General features: G+C 52.2%; 1 long non-coding RNA gene across 1 annotated transcript; it reads right to left on the reverse strand.

The window, feature by feature from the left end:
• Nucleotides 1–1,338: 1,338 nt before the first annotated feature.
• LOC149855387 (uncharacterized) lies at nt 1,339–12,675 on the reverse strand. The gene is made up of 3 exons (XR_016438580.1): nt 12,541–12,675; nt 10,123–10,255; nt 1,339–5,278 (listed from the first exon to the last, which is right to left on the reverse strand). It is a non-coding gene; the product is annotated as an uncharacterized LOC149855387 (long non-coding RNA).
• Nucleotides 12,676–13,627: the final 952 nt, after the last annotated feature.

Genomic DNA, 13,627 nt, shown 5'->3' on the forward strand with positions numbered 1-13,627 from the left:
CAAAGAGTCGCAGGATAAAAGGGAATCTGCTGCAACTTGTCTCCTCTCGCAGCTCACATCACCTCCCCCTTGCAGCAACCGGATCTCACTCAAGGCATCCAGCCCTTTGATGTTAAAGGAGAGAAAGGCTGCTCTTCCCCACTCCAAAGCATCCAAAGAGACAATGAGCCAAACATTAAAGGATAAGCATACTCTGAGGGCCTGCACCCGCCTCTCAGCAGCTGGCCCCAGAGAGCTGGGACAGTCTTGTTTTGCTTGGTACATCAGTGAGGGATCAGCTTTGCAGCACCTGTGCTGGTCTCTGCTTCCCAGTGGTGCCTTCTTCATCCCCCTGCCGCTCCCACCACCCAGCTCAGATCGGTGTGGGAGGGGGACATTGGACTAGGTGCTGGAAAGGGCTTCAGAAAGAAATAAACCTGGGTGAGGAAAATGTGTGTGGGGGGGGATACAGACAGCATTAGAAGAGAGGAGGACCTGAAATGGAGGTGCCCTCACCCAACCCCCTGCTTGAAATGAGAGTGGTGGTGAGGGCTCAAGGATGGGACTGCAGCTTCACTGAGTGCCACAGGAAATAGGGGGGCTGCCATGCCACGAATCCCTGGAGAAGAGATCGCCTTCACACGTGTCCAGAGAACCGACTGTATTAAGGAAAACACAGACCCAGGAAGAGCCAAGCCGAGAACGCCCATCTGTCAGCTCCCAATCCACAGGCCTCTTCCACCTGTACTGAAGAAGAGCCCCTGTGGCTTGTATATATAAGCAGGCCTGAGGGCATCATCCCTCCCGTGGCTGTGTGTACAAAACTAGCATGGTGCACAGTGATCTAGAGGACTGGTGGAGCCCTAAGAGACAAAGAACAGGACATGCAGACCGGACCTGCGTGGTGCCCACAGGAAAGGCAGGCGTGCTAAGCTGCTCATCGCTCAGCAGGCACCCGGCATGCAGAATTCTGCTGAGAATCTGGCCCATTGCTGGGTGCCTACATTGCTGCTGAGCTCTTTAGAAATATCTGGCCCCAAATTTGGATGCTGGTCACTTGAAAACCTGGCTCCACATGCAGACAAAGGGATCCTGTAAGATCTCATGCCAAGATTTGCTGAAAAAGCATGTCCATCACTAGTGCTCCCAAGGTGGCGATTTGATCTACGCGCTGTAGATCACTGTTAATGGGGATAAAACCGATTTGGTCCAAAATGCTGGTGACCTGCTCATTAATATTCAATATCTGTATTATGGAAACTTCCAGAAGCCTCAGTTATCTTTGAGGTTCCACTGTAATAGGTGAAAGGCAAAACCAAAGAAAACACAGCACCTGTTTGAAAGTACCGTAGGCTATATTTGGTTCGCTTATAAATTCTGCTTTCTGTTATCTCTGGAGTGTCCAGCGCCAAGCGGAAGGGGGTCCCAGTCCTTGGTGAGGTTCCTTCATGCTACTACAGGACAGATGATTAATAATTAGCATCATTTGGAGTTCATTTGGATTTCACATTGGGAAATGAGAATAAAATTAGTCTCCCTCAGAACTTCTTGAGGCCAAACGGTGAAGGCAATGGTTGTTTGTCCTGTATAAAGAAGGACACTGTTTGGGCCTCTGGATGTTTCGCTATTTGCCAGCCATTCTTCGGGATGTGGGATTTGCCATATTGGAGCAGGTTATCAAGCAACATGGTGTCCCACATTTAATGTTTCATAAGAAGGCAGTCACTCGACCCCTATACCGCTCCTAAATAATTCATAAATAATGACACTGCATGTGCTGGGGGAACAGAAGTTTTAGTTGATCCCTGCAAGCCACCGTCTTATACCCAGACCTTTGGAAGTGGATTGTCTCTGTTACCTTAGCTTTAGCTACAAAATGGTGATTAAGTCACCCAGGCCTTTTCAAAAGTCACCAGCAGTATCTGACTTAGATACTTATGGCTTATCCAGCCATCTAAATAAATTCATAGTTTCATCATTTGTAGGGTCAGAAGAGACCTGAGCAGATCATTAAGTCCGACCCCTGCCAGAGTACTGGGGTCAAACGATCCCAGCAAGGTGTTCATCCAACCTCCTCTTAAAGCCCCCCAGGGTAGGAGCCTGCACCACTTCTCTTGGAAGCTGGTTCCAGATCCTAGCTGTCCTGACCATGAAGTCGCGCCTCCTGATGTCTAGCCTAAACCTACCCTCTGCCAGCTTGTGACCATTATTCCTGGTCACTCCTGGCGGTGCTCGGGGGGAACAGGGACTCGCCCAATGCCTGCTGATCCCCCCTGACTAGTTTGTAACAGGCCACTAGATCCCCCCTCAGCCGTCTCTTGTGGAGGCTGAACAGGTTCAGGTCCCGTAGCCCGTCCTCGTAGGGCCTGCCCTGCTGCCCCCGATCATGCGAGTGGCCTCCTCTGGACCCTCTCCATGCTGTCCACGTCCCTCAAGTGCAGCGCCCAGAACTGGACGCAGTACTCCAGCTGCGGCCTGACCAGTGCCGCATAGAGGGGGAGGATCACCTCCCTGGACCTGCTCGAGATGCATCTGTGGATGCACAACAAGGTGCGGTCGGCCTTCCTAACTGCCTCTCCACACTGCCGGCCCATGTTCATCTTGGCATCAATGATGACTCCCAGATCCTTTTCTGCCTCTGCCCTGATGAGAAGGGAGTTCCCAGCCTGTAGGTATGGTGCCGGTTCTTCCTCCCCAGGTGCAGCACCTCGCACTTGTCGGTGTTGAATCCCATCCTGTTCTCGTCCGCCCACCCCTGTAACCTGTCTAGGTCTGACTGTAGCCTACTCCCCGCTTCTAGCGTGCCCACATCCCCCCACATCTTAGTGTCATCAGCAAATTTGAACAGGTGCTTTTTACCCCCTCGTCCAAGTCACTGATGAAGATGTTGAACAGTGCGGGCCCGAGGACCGAGCCCTGGGGGACCCCACTGCCCACATCCCTCCAGGTCGAACATGCCCTGTCCACCACCGCTCTCCGGGTGCGGCCCTCCCGCCAGTTGGCAACACATCTGACTGTGCGGGGGTCGACACCACAGCCCCCCAGTTTCTTAATGAGAATGGGGTGAGAGACGGTGTCGAAGGCCTTCCTGATGTCCAGGAAGACGACGTCCACTGCTCCCCCTGCGTCTAAGGATTTGGTGACCTGGTCGTAGAAGGCCACCAGGTTGGTCTGACAGGACCTGCCGCTGATGAACCCGTGTTGGTTGCCCCTCAGCATAATCTCCCTTGCTGGCCCCTCATGGACATGCGCCAGGATAATTCTCTCAAAAAGCTTACCCAGGATCGAGGCAAGACTAACTGGCCTGTAGTTCCCCAGGTCCTCCTTCCTCCCCTTTTTGAAGATGGGAACCACGTTGGCCCTCTTCCAGTCCTCTGGCACCACACCAGAGCCCCACGAGTGCTCGTACAGCCGTGCCAGGGGTCCCGCAATGACCTCGGCCAATTCCCTCAGCACTCGGGGGTGGAGATCATCCAGACCAGCTAATTTAAATACGTCCAGTCCCTCCAGAAGTTCCCTGACTAGATTCTTGCTGACCCATGGATCCTCCCTGACCCAAAATCCTTTGCTTTAAAGGCGGGTTATGTCAAAATAGCATCCCACCAGCCGATAAAAATGTCAAAAGAATCAGGGGAAGGCCAAGTGCAAATGAACCTAAACAAACATCTCCCAGAGCGAGACAGTCTCTATTATTATCATTTATATGACAGTAGCATCCGCAGCCTCCATTGTGCTGTACCGACGTAAGGCAAGGGCGGGCTTCAGCCCCATCCCCAAGAGCAGATCATCCAAATGGACAACACCGAACTCTTTCCCCTCTTTTTACCAATGGGGAGCTGGAGCACACAAAAAAAGAAAGCTGAGATTTTCAGTCTCAGCCAGGATGGGCAGTTGTTTCGGCTGGAGGATCACTTACGAGGTTTGGTGACCTGGCGAGGACCATCTCTCTCTTGTCTTCTCTCTGTCTTTCTATTCTCTCTCTCTTTCTGTCTCTCTGTCTCCCTCCCAGATGGAGCCGTGGTGTGCCAGGAGCCCCGATGCTCAGGTGTGGACCCAGACAGGGACTTCCTCCGCAGCGGGCAGGGGTGGCGTCAGCTGTGGGCTCAGCCAGCAGGCTCCTGAGCCCTGCCCTGGCACCTGCTGGCGGTGTCCACAGCCGATGCCCAGTGTGGCAGAAGCTCCCACCGGGGCCCACAGCTGATGCCGCTGGCTGGTTCCAGGTTGGGGCTCTGGGCAGGAGCTTCTGCCACTCCAGGAGGGTGACGGCACCAGCTGTGGATGCCACCGGCAGGTTCTGCGTTCGAGCTCCTGAATCTGTGGGTGGTGTCCACAGCTGATGACACCGCCCAGCCCCCATGATGGGAGCCCCCACCCAGGTCCACAGCTGCTGCGGCTGCATCTGGAAGTGATGCTGCCTGGAGGAAATAGCCCTGCCCGCCTGCCCACCCAGGACCATGTGGCAGCCAGAACCAGAGCTGCTGCCTGTCCGTGGGCCAGATCCAATGTGCTGGCAGCTGCCTGCCTGTCCACAGGCCAGGTTGAATCTGTTGGCAGGCTGGACGCGGCCCCTGGCCGTATTTTGCGCACCCCTGGTCCAAGGCAAGAAGCGTCCAGTTCCCATTGACATTCCCTCTTTCGAAGGTCTTGGCCTAGCTGACTTGCTCCACTCTGCCTAGGAAGGCTGAAGTCCACCCAAGAATTGAACCCAGCTCCCTCCCAAGTCTGAGACTAGTGCATTAACTGCAAGACTATCTTTTCTCCAATATGAAAAGTAACTAAAAGCGTCAGATTTATCTGATTCCCTGAGCACACTGAACCCTCCTCTTGAAAGATCAAGAATTCAGCTTGTTCAAATTCCCATAGAAGTTACTTAAGGTTCTTTCACACAATCATAGACAGCACGGCAAAACACTGTTGACATTTCAGCTGAGAAGCACCTTCATCCAGTTAAAGCAGCCTCACTTTTTGTTATATTTTTACTCCCTAGCTGTGAACTCCGTGACCTGAGTCATGGTTCTGCCACTTGCAATTTAATAAAGCCCATGGCAAATTTGCAAAAATGCAGCTGGTATTTTTCTTTAGAGCTAGATCATCTTAATTCAGGAAATAAACCTGCCCCCTGAAAACAAACAGCCTTCATGAAGATCAGAGCGCAGACAGATTGGCTCAGCCCTGAAGCTTACCTTGTCCAGCATCCTCTCTCTCTCAATGGTTGGTAACAGAAACCATTCAGACGAAGGTTCAAGGTGGATGTGGGATAACCATCTCCATGTTAGGTTTCAGTCTGGTGTCTAATAACCTGAAATCGTGAGGTTTGATATCCTTTCCATAAAACGTGTTAGTTTGAATTGTTATAACCGGGATACTTTTGGTATCCTTTTAAATGCCCAGTCACTTTAGGAACCTTGTTACGTTCTTGTCCTCAGCACCTTCCCGTGGCAGTGAGCTCCAGGGTTCAGTTATGTCTTGTGTAAAATAAGCATGTTCTTTTATCAGTTCTGAATTTGCCACTTCTTAATTTCATTGAACGCCTCCTTGTTCTTGTGTTACAAGACTGGGGGAACAAAAGTTCCTGGTCTGCCTTCTCTAAGACCATTCATTTTGATATACGTTTATCAAATCTCCTCTTACTCATCTCCCTTCTAAGGAAACAATCACAACCCCTGTGCTCTTTCTTCAGATTAATGCTTATCCATGCTGCTAATCACCTGCATGACCCTTTTCTGAACCCCCTCTAATTAATTCTGCAATCTTCTTCCTGAGAAGGGGTGACTGGTCTGGCACATACTTCTCCAGATGAGGCCACACCATTGATTTACACCCTCCAGATCATTTGCCATCACCTTGTGCATCCTACCATCATGTTAGTGTTTGACTGTGGCTGTGCATTGAGCAGAGGTCTTCAAAGAGATGTCTGCGCCAACACCCATGGACCTTCCTTGAGCTGACACATTTTGTTCAGAGATCAGTAAGGTGTATGAGTAGTATACCTTTCGTTTCCTTCCAAACATGTATTACTTTGCATTTCTCAATGGTGAATTTCCTTTCCTGTTATGTTGCCTATTCACACAACCTGTTTAGGTCTCTCTGAAGTTCTCTGGTCCTGATTAACCTAAATGACTCTGTCTCATGGCCTTGGGATAGTTATGGGTCTCAAACCCAGATAAAGTGGGGTGAGCTGAGCATCCACATAACCGCTACCTGCCATCATAAAAACACAGCAGGATACTATTACTGTGAAGAGAGGAGTGGCAGAGCCTCGATGCCCCCCGGGTGCCAGAGCTGGAGCAGGACAGCGGGGTTCACTCATCCATATACCCCACGAAGCAACTCTGCACCTAATACAGACCCCCTGGGCACCCTGCTGTTAACCGCTTCCCAAAATGAAAATGGTCCAATTAATCCTATTTTTTTGCCTTCTGTCCTCTAGACAATGGTTTGCTTACAAAATTTTGCCTCTTGTTTCATGAATACAAAGCTTCTTTGGTAGCCTCCTGCGTGGAGTTTTGACAAAGGTCTTTTGGCCGTCTAAATAAGTGGGGCCAGCCGGTTCCCCAGCATCTGCGGCTTTCCAGACACGTTTGAAAAATTCTAAGAGATTAGAGAGATGCAATTTTTCTTTGCAGAAAATGCTTGGTGAGACCTCAGATCATGACTGTCTGGATCATGATCTTCTGTTTTAAATGACTGCTTCAATCACTTTCCAGGTACAGATCTGTTGGTTATTAGTCCACAGTATTTCAAATCACTCTAAAGCCTTTTTAGTTAGCTACGGGGTTCAGTACTAAAGTCAGCTGATTTTCCAAATATCCATTAATCAACTGTCCCTAGACTGATCAACCAACTCAGGAAGAGAAGGGGAAGGGCAGAGCCTCTTTCTTTGCCTGCACTACCTGTTTCTGGCTATGGGTACCACGGAGTCTTGGCTGGTGCAAGGGGGCCTAACTCCATCGATGGTAATGAAGCGACACAGATTTACACGGCTTGTCTATGGAAATATCAATAAAAACCTTTACCTCCCCAGTGAGATAATGGCTAGTACAGCCAAGGACAAACCCTGTGCGGTGCTGATTTGGAAACCACTGTGTGTTCGGCACAGATTCAGCTCATGGCCATTAATAGGCTTGGCTAGTTCTGTTAGTGCAGACAAGGCTTTAATGGACCAGATTCTGCTCTTTGTGATACCAGTACATTCAGAGTAACTCCAGTGACCTTGGCCTTCTCTATGTGGGGAAGTGAGTGCCCGGTCAGTTCAGGTGTGAATTAAGAGTGTGCTGCCCACTCTGAATTAAATCCCTCTGTAGATAAATAGTTGCACTAAGTGCACAGTAGCTTACTCCTTGCCCTATATCTATCGACTTGGCTCCATTCAAATCAATGGAGCCATTCAAGCCAATTAAACTACGCTGACTTATGCCACTAAAACATCTGGCCAAATAGCGCTGGCTTTCCAAAGGTTGGCAGATAAAGAACTAGGATGTGTGTGTGCTCATCTGTACATGTGTATACACACACACACACACACACACATGCATATAAATATATGCCCATACCACGAGTCAATGGCAAAAGCCTCATTGACCCCAATCCTTTAGGATCCTATGTGGCTCTGTTGCAGTGTGGAGCGTCCCATTGAAACCACTGAGGTCATTCAGCTCCTTACAGGCCTGGGACCATAATTCTGCATCGTTTTCCTTTAAAAGAAACTAACTCAGGGGGACAAGGTTGTGTTGGCAGTTGCAGCGATATGGAATCAAAAGATTTTGCATGGTCACACAGTCAGCTCAAAACTAGATTTGACACAGACCCCATCTGGCCAGTACATATTGAAGCTTAGAAAACTCCCACCTTAGCAAACCTCAAATAAAACCAGTGCTCCGATCAGTGTAGCCACCAGCTTAGCTACTACTGGTTGTCTATAAATGCAAACACATACACAAACCTGCCTGGCGTTTCTCTCCACTGGCTCATGCCACTTGCATGCAGTCACAGTTGAAAGAGAGGCAGATCAGTCCCAGCGATGAGTGCAGGTGCTATTTTTGCTCTGGGACTTTCCCGGGAAGTGTCTCTGGGTTGACAGCACCATACCCCTATCCCCATAGCCACCACCTCACTGAATTGCAGCTGCAAAGGCAGAGCCTTGAAAGGAGGCTGAAAGCAGGGATAACAACTAGCACACACCAGTCCAAAGGGGTCTCTGGGCCACACTGCACTACAAATACATTCTGGCAGTGATCTGTTTTTGCAAGGCACCTTTCTCTGGTGACTCTTGGATAATAGCTCTGCACCTGGCATTATACTGTATTTGGTCCAGATTTGGTTCTGTATGTGGAAGGCCAGCTTCTTACACTATCCTTGCGTGATGTAAGTTAGCATATGATTGACTTGGATGGCTCTAATGGATTCAAGGGAACAAAAGTGACACACTGACTAGAGGTTTGGCTCTCCTGTATTGGTGGGGAGAATGGGAGAGTAGGGGCCATGGAAGTGCTGAAAGGTAAAGAGAGGGAGACAGAAGAGATGCAGAGGAGAGTAAATAAGATGGGAGAGAGAGAAAGAAAGAAAGAAAGAGAGAAGAATACAAACCACTTTGATTTATAAAAGTTCTCTTATTTGATTAATTGTACTTTCTGTTTGATAAATGTTACTCACGAATATAAAATATGCAAAGCACTTAGCAAGTTCACACTGTTTAAAGAACTTAACTAACTAAATTAAAATTCCATGGTATTAACCAAGCTGCTAAAGATCAGCTGCTTAATACAATGTTTGGGGAACCAACCCAAGCAAATGATTGTGACAGGAGCACTCTTGTAGAGTTAAAACAAGCTCAGCGTGTTTTTCCTGCTAATGATTTAGCCAAAAGAGAGAAACCCTGATACAGATTCCCAGTGCCCTGGGAAGAGCAATGGGGAAAGCAGCCCCTAGGTTTTTAAATATGCCATAGGTCTAGTGACGAGTGCAAGGAACTTGGTAGTAAAGAAATCTCCGCTGAGTGTTATTCAAAGCCCTGTCACTGCTTGTGCTGTGTGACCCCGGACTGGATTTTCAAGAGTCCGATTGCATCCATTTGTCTAAACAGGAGCTGAAAGCACGCCCTGTTGGGTGACATTTTTTACTGGACCAACTGTGGAGCTGGGTGAGAGGCAAAGACAAGCTTCCAGGTACAAACTGCCCTTCCTCAGGTCCGGGAGGGAAACGGGAGCAGAGTGCTTTGGAAACATCTGGACCCAGCTGTGGGCACTGGGCCTACCTGAACATTTTTTGTGCTTTGGGGTCCCTCCCAGAAATCTTGCTCTGCCACGCAGCAGGGTGGGGACGCTTAATTAGCGAAGGTCAGCAAAGCACCTGCAGAGCACTATGGCCCGGGCTACAGACCAAAGGGCTGTTACACTGTTAGCGACATTACCTGCTTCTGAACACATAAAAACCACCCCTTGCTTTCCAGTCCTTCAGCACTGCCTCACTGCAGGCCCCCATCTTAGGAGATGCTAGATGCTTCCTGCTCAGCACTTGGCAGGATTGGGCCCAGGGCAATTTCTTTCTTTCTTTTCCCTGTGAACCTCCCCCTGCCAGGAGGACCAAAACAGCAGATCAAGGAGTACCCAGGTGAGAAAGAGCTCTCCTCCCCCAAGCCGCAGCAGACGCTGGCTCTGAGGATGGGGAGGGAGGGTGGAGCTGCTGCACCTGGATTTCAGCTCTTTGCTTCACTCAGACTTGCCCAACCTGTTTCATGCCTCTAGGGACAAATACCCAAGAGTGTCTGGAGGGCTGGTACATGACTCTGCCTTTCCCAGCACAGGCGTGCATGTGTGCGCACGCACCAGGAGACCAGGGCTTTGCTGGCAGGCTGCAGCTCTGTGTGCAGGTCTCACACGAACGAGGCATGCGACTTGCCAGCCTGCCCCAACTGGCCGATACAAAAAGGCACGTGGGCTTCGGCAGTGTGTCCCTGCCACAGCCTAGCTCTCAGAGTTGGTTGCGTGTCTGGATGTGCATGTACATGCTCACATCATCTAACGTGTATTCTCCCCACGGCTTGGTATGTGCCTGCTGCCTGTGCTATCCCATTGTTCGGCGTGCTTGGAGAGTGCCTTGCTCAATGTGTTTCACTGTTACTTTGGTCTGTGCCCACATACACACCTGTGTCCAGCTTCTTTCATGAATTTGCTGGTTACCCTGACTCGCAGCTGTGCCCAGGAAGTGCAGCCCAGGTTAGAAGGGGAGGGGGCAACGATTACTTTAAGCTTCTTTTGTAGCCTGAGGATTTGGGGACCTATGGAGACAGACAAGCACAGAGAGGTTTCAACATACATTTCCAAATAGCCTTGCACTTGGCGTGCTTTTGGTTTCAAAGGCACATTTCAGACCCATCAGGGTCCCATCTCAGAGAAACCTTGCCCCGCCTTGACTTGAGTGATATCAAAGCCCCGGTGTCTCCAGCTGGGCACCCAGGAGTTAAATCCTCTGACTTCGGAAGGAGGTGGATGCATGGGGTGGCTCGCTGCCCGCTACGCAGCAGGTCACTGGAGCTGCAAGGGGCAGGAAGAAAGGTGTCCTGGCCCCCGGCTGTTAGGCCGAAGGCAAGAGTAGATTCTGCCCCTTACAGACTAACTAAATCAGAGATGCACAAGCTTTCATGAGCAGCTGTGGAGATGGGACCGTGGGAAGCAGAGCCCCTAACCAGAAAGCAGTGATTACAATGCAACGGGCAGGGAAGCAGGAGGAAAAGGGAGGGAGCATTGCTGGAAGAGGCAAGGTTGCCCCTTCACAGCAGCTGAGGAAGAGAGCCACTGCTTACAAAAGCTGCGTCTCTGACTCAGTTAGTCTACAGGGCAAATCTACCTTGCCTTCTGCCCCACTCCAGACTCACGTGGAGCGCTTAGCCATGGTCTCCCGTGACCAGCAGGCGAGCAGTCGCTTCATGTTCTCATCCTTTTCCTTAGGAGACTACAACCCGCCCCGTTCACGCTTGCCCGCGAGCCCCGAGCCCCCCCGCTCCAGAAGGGGATCCCGGTGTCCCCTCCAGTCCTGCCTGGTCCCCCACACGTGGCTGGCAGGCCTGCAGTGTGTTTGTTAAGCTGTTTCCATGGCTCCCGGCAAGGGGCGAACGCACAACCCGTTCCAGACTGGGCACAAAATCCAGCCTGGGATTTCTCTGCCGCTGTCCCAGGTGAACAGGGTTTGCTGAAGGAGCCTGCACTGCAGGAATGTCAGACAGGTAGAGGGCTCCTTCAGGATTGCATTTTAGAGGAGAAAGAAAGAGGAAAACCTGGCCTGGAATAAATCCTGAAAGCATCCCTGGGACCTCGCACTACCGCCTTCTTCCGTGCTGCAGAGAAAGTGCAGTCTGACCCAGGATGGGAAAGTAGGAAAGGCCACGGGGGTGGTTCGGATTAAGCCGGGCCGGATCCTTGAGAGGGCACAACTCCCCACTCCCCGGCTCGGTGGGGGGCCGGCACAAGGCAGCGTGTTCCAGGTCTACGTGCCGTGCAAAGCAGTCCAGAGTTTACTTGAAACCACTGGTTTATGAAACCATACTGCAGCTCAGATTAACTGCTCCAAGCTAACGCTCTCTCCCTCTTTCTCCCACTCTCCCTCATGCTGTCTTACGCTCAGAGCTCTAGAGCTGCCTCCCAGGCCCCCGTGCACGGCGCAGGAATTGCTCTTCATCAAACTCTTTGGAGAGCGCCGCCCCTGACTTACAGGGAGGTGATGGGCAGCCGGAGTCAGGGCTAGGATGACAGCAGTAGAAAAGGTGGCAAACTCTTTGAATGCACAGAGGCAAAAGGCTGCATTGGCAGAAGCCCCAGGACGGCGCCGCTGCAGGCACTGGCCTGCCCAGGTGCTGAGCAGTCCCCGCTCTGGGGCTTTACGCTGTGTCTGCCTCCAGGCAGGCTCTTCTCCTCTCCCCTCCCAGACTCCTTCCTCCAGGGCCACCAAACACCTTGAAGTGCTCGGGTGACAATCCACGGGAAATGTGCAGAAAGGAGCAAGTCAGAGACTTTCACCCCCAAAAGACAGGACAGTAAAACAAATACGAGAACGTGCTGGCCCGCCCTGCGCCTGCGCCACCACCCCTTTGCCACTTCGGGCAGCTCTCCTCTGGGTGCCCGACTCCATCACGTGCGTAATGTCCACCTGTTGGGTTGGAGGCTCCTTGGAGCAGAGACTTTTGGCCGGACTCGAGCCAGAAGCAGGCAGGCACTGACCCGTGCGAGTGCAGTGGCTCCCAGTCATCTCGGTGAAAGGGAGGCTGCTTGGGTCAGCATCTGGGACAACTCTCTCCCCCCTCACCGCGAGACGAAGCGCTCCCAGTGCTTTGCCAGCACTCCCAGGGCCCCATGGCAGGCAGGGTCCGAGCCTGGACACTTGCTGGAAGGGGTTAAACATAAAGTGCCTGGCACTACTCGGGCAGTGCCCAAGGCCCCTCTTGCACGAGGCAAGCTGTGCGTTTGCACTGGGGGGAGGAGAGACTCAGTTTCCCTTGGACCTTAATTCAACACAGGCTTTGCAGGCACTGCTATTCGCTCCATCTTAAAATGCTGCATGCCTCCATACCTCTATGAAATGCAGAAATGAGAGCTCTGCAGTCCTCATGGACAGATCTGGTGCCTGCAGCATCGCCCCCCCTTACCGCCCCCCCTTGAAAGGCTTGCCAGCCACGCAGGAAAGAGTTAACCTGTGCCTTCTGTCTCCAGCCTGCTTGTTTACTGCTCAGCCTCTGTCATGTGATGCCGGGCTGCGCGGTGCGGGCAATCCAGTCCCCTATAAATATCTATGCCTTTTCCTGAGAGATCTCACAGCTGAGCCCCAGCGCTGTACCCTGGGCCTCTGAACTCCCCGGCGCCTGGCGTGTCCGTGTCCAGCGCGTCTCCCTGACGCCCAGCAGCGGCGATGCTCTCAGGGGCTGGGGAAGGGGACAGGGGTGGGAGGGGAGCCCTGTGGTCCCCCCCGTTAGGCCACTAGTGGGATTTGAGTTTAAGTGGGAGGAAAGGAGCTGCTGTCTGTCTCTGTCAGAGGCTAGCTCTGGAGCCCCACTGGTCCCAGCCCCGTGGCCAAGTTGCCCACGGCGGCTGGGACAGCAGCGCTGATGGGCAAATAGCAGGCGACCCTCCTTGGTCTCCCTGGGCAAGCAGGAATTGGGGGGGTGCTCCCCAATCCTGCCCCCTGCGCCCCAGGCGAGAGGCCAGGCCGCTCCCTGCAGCGGCAGGACACAACGTTAGACAGCGCCTGGCGACTTGAACTGAGCTCCAGACGGGCCCTGGCTCTCTCCCAAGCCCTGACTGAGTCAGCGCAAGGAGCCTCCTTTTCTAGGTCAGAAGCAAAGCCTCCTTCCTTGCTCCAGTGTTTCATAATCCGCCGGCATCGCCCAGCCCCGCACGGGCTGCGAGCTTTGTCCTGCTCCGGGCGCGCGGCAGGCTGGTTCCTGCTCTATCCGCAAAACAGGGGGAGGAGAGGGGTGCATCCCACTTCTCCGGGGGCCTCGGTACCCCTTGGGTCTTTCTTGTGCAGGGAAAGGGACCCTGGAGGCCGGACTCACAGAGGGGTAAAGCCCAGGCACTTACGCCAGGGATGAGCCTGTGCTAACAGCAGGCCCCAGGCTCAGTCCTTCCCCTCCCTTCAGCACTGCTCTTTACTCGCCAAG

Source organism: Crocodylus siamensis, chromosome 11, assembly GCF_052110815.1.
Source record: "Crocodylus siamensis isolate JL-2025a chromosome 11, ASM5211081v1, whole genome shotgun sequence".
NCBI classification, from domain to species: Eukaryota; Metazoa; Chordata; order Crocodylia; family Crocodylidae; genus Crocodylus; species Crocodylus siamensis.